Below are 7788 nucleotides of genomic sequence, written 5' to 3'. Positions count from 1 at the left end.
CGACAAATTCGGAGGGCAATGAATCTAATCCTCACGTGTTCTTGTCCTGTCTTTATGTATGATTTGTTATACCCACTGTCTGGATCTGTGTGGTTTTCTGGCTCCTTACAAATAAACCACGATGAAACCTTATACATCTGCCAGGACGTTCAGAGGGACTTTTGGGGAACATCCGTCCGGGGCACCTCATTATCATTCTGACATGACCATGCTGTGATTCCTACATGTTATGGTTTACGTTCTTGTTTTATGTGAGTGTATTATGTAATTTAAAATATATATATATATATATATATATATGTAATATCTATTGAAGATATATTAGCGGGATGAGAGCCCAAAAGTGGTGCTGTGAGATGGACAGTGAAGAAGTTGTGTGGTGGGCGGGGATGGTGCCATGAGGTGGACAATGAAGGGGAGGGGAGTGCTGTGAGGTGGACAATGAAGGGGAGGGGAGTGCTGTGAGGTGGACAATGAAGGGGAGGGGAGTGCTGTGAGGTGGACAGTGAAAAGGGCAGTGAGGGAACTGTGAGGGGAGTCAGTGACTGCTGTGAAGTCAGTGTGTGCTGCGAGTGGCTCAGTATTATATGGAAGGAACTGGCAGTGAGAGACCACTATGGAGGGGGCAAATAGGGAAATATGCAGGAAGGGCTGGTAGAAAAGCCAGGGCCACTTGATTGCATTTGCCCCCCAGGCTAAAAGCTGCCAGCCAGCCCCTGCACCCCCCTCTGTGCAACGTAATTACATTGTGCGCTCAGTGGGTGGGGCCGGCACACGGCTCAACCATGCTCTGTTACAGCTCTGAGGCTCTGTATTTGGTCACCAGCTAAGACTACATATTAGACTGGGCACCATGTAGGGCTCTGCATGTTAGACTGGGTGCCATGTATGGTTCTAACAGGGGCGGTTTAGGCGAGAGGGGGGCCCGTGTGCAGGTTCCATAGGGGGCCCCTACGCTATTCGGCGCAGTAGACTTTGACACTCTGACATTGTGCCAGAGTCTGCTGTGCCTGTGCAGGTCTCCAGGAACATGGCACCTGGGCCATGTTCCCATTGACTTCTCTACTGCACATGCTCAAATCTCCAGGAAAATGGCCACCGTGCCATTTTCTCAATGATTCCTGCTGCAACACTGACACGGGACTCCGGAGAGGTAAGTATAATTATATGGGTGCAGGGTGTTGGCCCCCCTGGACCCGGGGGCCTGTATGCACTGCACACTCTGCATCCATTATAGGCCAGTAGGTTTTACTAATTAGACTAGGCACCAGAATAAGGCTCTATACATAAGTCTTTGCACCGGATAAGACTACATATTAGACTGAGCACTGATAAGGCTCTATATGTAATAATCTGGGCACCACAAAAGACTTTGCATACTAGACTGAACACCATGTATGACTTTGCTAAATAAGACAAGTCTCTATTGCTGGAACTATTGGGAAGTGTGTCCAGTGTCGGACTGGGGCATGAAGGTCCCACCAGGGGGATGAAGTGGTAGGGGTCCATGCTTTACTGTGTGGTCAGTTACCATAGTGGATGAAACTAGCCCCCACAGAGGCTTGAACAGACAATAGAGACCACATATATGACCATATAATAGAGTAACAATGTATAATTCGAGTGCAGAGTCTGGAACCTGACATTAGAGCAAGTGGTGGGGCTCTCAGGCAGTGGGGCCCACTGGGGATTAACCCTGTACCGCCGGTGGGCCAGTCCAACGCTGAGTGTGTTCCAGTCATGGTGGTTAGTGGGTGCTGCACCAAATTCAACAGGGTTCCTTTTATAGGAGGGGTGTGGTCTTGAGGACCCTGTAGCTGAAGCTTTACGCACACTTCCAGCATGCTAGTCAGGAATCAATGTAACATGACCATAACATCACCGAGCCCCCTGTTCATTGTCCCAATTAATAAACTAATATTGGGGAGGAACAATGGCATTTAATACTAAATCCATTAATTTCCCATGTCTGGCAACAGTTATGACTTCCCGCAAAAGGGGCGCGATTTGGGGGGCTCTGGTTTTGGTTGGGATGGGAATAGCCGAGATGTGGCCTAAAAGGGATTCTGCAAATACGTTAACGTAACGTCTAACATATGGAGTTGCAGAGTGAAAAAAAAGCCAGATTTAATGCAATAAACTAGGTAATGAAACACCTCTGAAGTCCTTGAAAATGCAGATTAAAATATAAGTGAGTTACCTTTCCAGAAATGAGACTGACTTGGAATGAGGGAGACTTCAAAGGAATGCAAATGGCTTTATTTACATGTATAGTAATTATTTAGAACAAATATCAAGGTTAGAGAGACATCCGGGTTTACAAGGTCTATTTTCCATGCAGGCAGAGTGTGGAGATTGTTAGGAACAGGGGCGTATCTATAATGGGTGCGGGGAACACGGACCCCTGGGTCCAGGGGGGCCCCGCACCGCACACCCTGCAGCTATAATATTTACTTACCTCTCCGGAGTCCAACGTCGGCGTGGGGGTCCGGCGCTATAAAATGATTGGAAAATGGCCCCGCCGGCAATTTTCCCGTCATTTGTGCATGCGCAGCACAGGGAAAATGGCCGCCGGAGCCATTTTCCCGGTGACCTGTGCATACACTATAGACTCTGGGCACACTCTAGTGCCCAGAGTCCATAACTCCGGCACTGGCCGCGCACAGCTCAGTGCGCTGCCAGCCGCCGGGCGGGGAGGAAGGGGCCTGTGTCGGAGACTACACACAGGCACCCTCCTCTCTAGAAACGCCCCTGGTTAGGAACAAAGTCATGAAACTTATTGGCCATTTTCTTTTCCTTCATGTCAAACATATTTTAAGGCTCAAGTTGGTATTTATAGAATAACAGCAAGTAGTGATGCATGGGCAACATATGACCACTACAAAGACAGCACAGGGTAAAATCAATCCAGGGAGCTGTTTTCAACTATGGAATATTTTTTATTGAATTTGCCTATCCTATAAATCAGGGTTGGGGAACCTCAGGCCCGAGGGCCGTATAAGGATCATTTGGTCTGGCCCTCTGAGCTTTTTTCTGCTAACCTCATCTGGCTAGCAGGGTGCCTAGAATTGCACCCTGCAACCAGAATCCCCAGAGTGCACTGCTGCATAGAGTCCTTGGGATGCTTCTGACAGTCACACCGCTGCCCTTACAGCTCCCCGGAGCATCATCAGAATGACCATCGATTGTGTCCCCGCCCCTGTGTGACATCACACGGAGGGGGCGTGGCCTGCACTAGGCCCGCAACTAATGTTTTATATATCATAATGGTCCTTGGCAGAAAAAAGGTTCCCCACCCCTTCTATAAATAATGTAAAAGTGGGTGTGGCTCAAAATGCACCATTCTGCGCCAAATTTATAGTTTACCATGGCGGGCAACATTTATAAACCCAGAATAGAGACAGTGCAAAATCAAGCAGATTATGCTGTGTGTAATATTTTTTAATCATGTTTTATTATCTCATGTGCTGGATTAATGGTAGGGGGTACATTTACTAAAGGTCGATTTTAATCGATTTCAAATTGATCTAAATTGATCAACATCAATGTTGTGTTTTTGGGTGTAAATCACACATTTGTTAGCAGATAATTATTTTTTTTTTATTTTAACAAATATGTTGATCGATTTAGATCAATTTGAAATTGATTAAAATCGACCTTTAGTAAATATATACCCCTTGTGACGTAGAAAAAAAAATTAGTGTGGGATGAATATGATAAATGTATAATTTACCTATGATAGCAGAGAAAATTGTGCCAATTAGTATAACTTTTTTTTCCCCTAGTACCATGTTCTATGGGAATGATCTGTAAACCACATGAAACAAATGGTCATCACTACATTTTGCATGAATCACTTATTGAAGCAAGCAGGGTTTTTTTTTATTTTTTTTCCAATTTTAATTTTATTTTTAAATCTGCAGTTACTGGATTATGAGTTTGAAAATGATCCTTAAGAGCCTATTGGTTCACAATATGAATACTGGGCCTGATTCAGACCCGCTCGCGAGCGCATAGTGCTCGCAAGCGGGTCGATGGGCGAACAGTGCGCACGCGTGGCGTGTGCACTGCGTGTGCGCGAACCCCAGAGCGAGCGTGAAATCACTCGCTTCGGGGTCCTCTACAAGATGATGTTGATCAACAGCTCACCCCATTTTGCAGATAGGTCGGGGGTGTGGCTGCACAAACGGAGGCGTTCCCGAAGGATAGCCTGCCATTTGTGGGCGGCCGTACTGACATCACACATGATGTCAGTAGTGAACTTCCTGCTCTATTAGAGTAGGAATTTCACTGGGGCTTGCGAAGGACGAGACCCTACCACAAGGGTCTCGTCGCAAGCCTGATGGTCGCGATAATCGCAACCATCGCCAGGCCGCCCGCTAAAGCTGTGGGTGGTCACCCACAGCGTAGCGAGCGGCCTGCAGGCCGGGGTTAAAAAAAAAAATGGCCCGCCCTGATTCAGAGCGAGCACTCGCAAATAGTGAGCGCCTCTGAATCACGGCCACACTCTGGAACAATTTGTATAAGTGTCACTTGAGTCATTTGTCATTTGTCATATAATCAAATACCTGTATGTTGACTTTTGAAGAGTTGAATAGTGTGTGTGTGTGTGTGTGTGTGTGTGTGTGCACACACTCTTGGCAGAAAAACCCGACCGTGAGGAGGGGGAGTGGCTGAATGTCACGTCTTTCCATCATTAAGTCCCGCCCCCTCTGTACGGAGCCCCAAATCCCGGCAATTGTCTCCCCATCCTGCCACCTTCACTAGGAAGTAGGTGGGATGTGGGAAATCCGGACACTCTTTCAGGGGTGAGGGGGGCTACCAGAAAATTTGGGTGTCTCCAGCAACTTCCGGTAGAGAAGGTAAGTATGCAGTGGTGTAACTATAAATTTTGCGGTGCCTCCCTCTGAGAATAGTAAAGGAGATGAAGTGGGGGGTGGGGCCAAGCTGTGGGCAGTAAAATTAAGCAGGAGAAGCGGCACCTATACAAGTGCCTCATAGACAAGGACGTGCTTTCAGCCCACATCAAAGCCACACCCCTATCACTGAGGTAGATGTGATTGGGCATCAGATCCAGCACTGACAATGACTGTATCTTGCTGTAATACCCCTTTTACACCAGAGCCAAAACCTGTGTTTTTGCTGGGTCTACCTTGGTTGCAGCTGTAAAAGGGTCACTGAAAAATAACCCGGGTCAAGTGACCAGGCAATCCAACCCAGGTAGCTACCAGGGTCGGACCCAGGATGGACCTGGGTAATGGTGCAGTATAAACGGCGCAACCCAGGATATCCAACCTGGGTCTTGCCTAAAATGAGCTGATTGGTGGTTGTGGAGCAGTCACCTCCCACTTATTATGACCTCACAAGTTTAGCAGGGCAGACCAGGGTTCAGTGAGAACGGGGCTGACCTGAGAATAACCCAGATCGAAGGTGCAGTGTAAACGGTGTCTGACCTGGGTTGGAACCATGTCTAAAAACCCAGGTCGGACCCGGGTTTTTGGTGGAAAAGGGGTATAACTGGGAGAATGTCAGTGTCAGTCTGCAGGGCTCAGGCAGGCAGTATGTGAGTGTTTAGTTTTAATACATTCAATACACTCACTACTCACTAAGTGGCTGTATTGTTGTCCAGGTCTTCTGTTAACTTAATAGCGCTGCACCCGCTATTAGGTAAACTGAAGACCTGGACAACATATTTAAATTAGGGGTGTGCACCGGCCACTTTTCGTGTTTTGGTTTTGGATCTGGATCTTTCTTCGTGTTTTGGATCTGGATTGGTTTTGCCAAAACCACCCTTCCGTGTTTTGGGTTCGGGGTTTTGTGTTTTGGATCTGTATTTTTTTTTAAAAAAAGCATAAAAACAGCTAAAATCACAGAATTTGTGTGTTTTTCTGCTCCTATGCTATTATTAACCTCAATAACCTTAATTTCCACTAATTTCCAGTCTATTCTGAACACCTCACAATAGTGTTTTTATGTCCAAAAGGTTGCACCGAGGTAGCTGGATGACTATGCTAAGAGATACGAGTGGGCGGCACAAAAACGTGGTCCATCTAGGAGTGACACTGCAGTGGCAGACAGGATGGCAGTTTGAAAAACTAGGCCCCAAACAGTACATAATTCAAAGAAAAAAAGAGGTGCAAGATGGAATTGTCCTTGGGCCCTCCCACCCACCCTTATGTTGTATAAACAGGACATGCACACTTTAACAAACCAAACATTTCAGTGCCAGGGTTTGCCACACGACTGTGGCTGAAATGATTGGTTCGTTTGGGCCCCCACAAAACAAGCTGGCAATTAATCTGTCCCTGCACAAACTGGCTCTACGGAGGCAAGATGTCATCCTCATCCTCCTCATCCACCGATTCCTCACCCTCTTCAGTGTTGTGTACATCCTCATCCTCACAGAGTATTAATTCTTCCCCGCTGGAATCCACAACCACAGGTCCCTCTGTACGTTCTGGAGGCTGGTCTCCCTGGAAGAGTTGATAATTCATTTTATGAACATCATCTTCTCCACATTTTGTGGAAGCAACCTCCTACGCCTTTCGCTGACAAGGTTCCCGGCTGCACTAAACACTCTTTCGAAGTACACACTGGAGGGGGGGCAACTCAGGTAAAATAGAGCCAGTTTGTACAGGGACCTCCAAATTGCCTCTTTTTCCTGCCAGTACAGGTACGGACTGTCTGACATGCCTACTTGGATGCTGTCACCGATGTAATCCTTTAACAGACAGACGCATGCTTGTAGCTGCTGCTTTGAGGATGCAAGTGCGGCTACAGCCCACACAATTCACAAAGACAGAAAAAAAAGAAGAATTTTTTTATTGTTTGTGGAGCGCACTTTGAGGGTTACACCACCCTTTAACAGACAGATGCACGCTTGTCGCTGCTGCTTTAAGGATGCAGGTGCGGCTACAGCCCACACATTTCACAAAGACAGAAAAAAAAAGAATTTTTTTATTGTTTGTGGAGCACACTTTGAGGGTTACACCACCCTTTAACAGACAGATGCACGCTTGTCGCTGCTGCTTTGAGGACAGTATCATATGCAGTGACAGTAGACTTGTCAGAAATTTTTGGCACGTCCTTCAGTCCGGACCAGATGTCCAAACCAGCCCTTGACTTATGACACAGGCGCACGCTTGGCGCTGCTACTGTGTTGATGCACGTGCAGCCACAGTGCACACAATTCACAAACACAGAAAATATTTTTTTTATTTGGTTTGGAGTGTACTTTGGGGGTTACAGCACCCTTTAACGGTCAAGCCAGCCGGCCCTTTACTTATGACACAGGTGCACACTTGGCACTACTTTGTTGATGCACGTGCGGCTACTGCGCACACAATTCACAAACACAGAAAATATTTTTTTATTTGGTTTGGAGTGTACTTTGGGGGTTACAGCACCCTTTAACGGTCAAGCCAGCCGGCCCTTTACTTATGACACAGGCGCACGCTTGGCACTACTTTGTTGATGCACGTGCGGCTACTGCGCACACAATTCACAAACACAGAAAATATTTTTTTATTTGGTTTGGAGTGTACTTTGGGGGTTACAGCACCCTTTAACGGTCAAGCCAGCCGGCCCTTTACTTATGACACAGGCGCACGCTTGGCACTACTTTGTTGATGCACGTGCGGCTACTGCCCACACAATTCACAAACACAGAAAATATTTTTTTATTTGGTTTGGAGTGTACTTTGGGGGTTACAGCACCCTTTAACGGTCAAGCCAGCCGGCCCTTTACTTATGACACAGGCGCACGCTTGGCACTACTTTGTTGATGCA

The sequence above is a fragment of the Taudactylus pleione genome, unplaced genomic scaffold (genome assembly GCF_031769625.1).
Source record: "Taudactylus pleione unplaced genomic scaffold, aTauple2 ptg000437l, whole genome shotgun sequence".
Taxonomy (NCBI): Eukaryota; Metazoa; Chordata; class Amphibia; order Anura; family Myobatrachidae; genus Taudactylus; species Taudactylus pleione.
Note: the sequence above shows the minus strand (reverse complement) of the source record.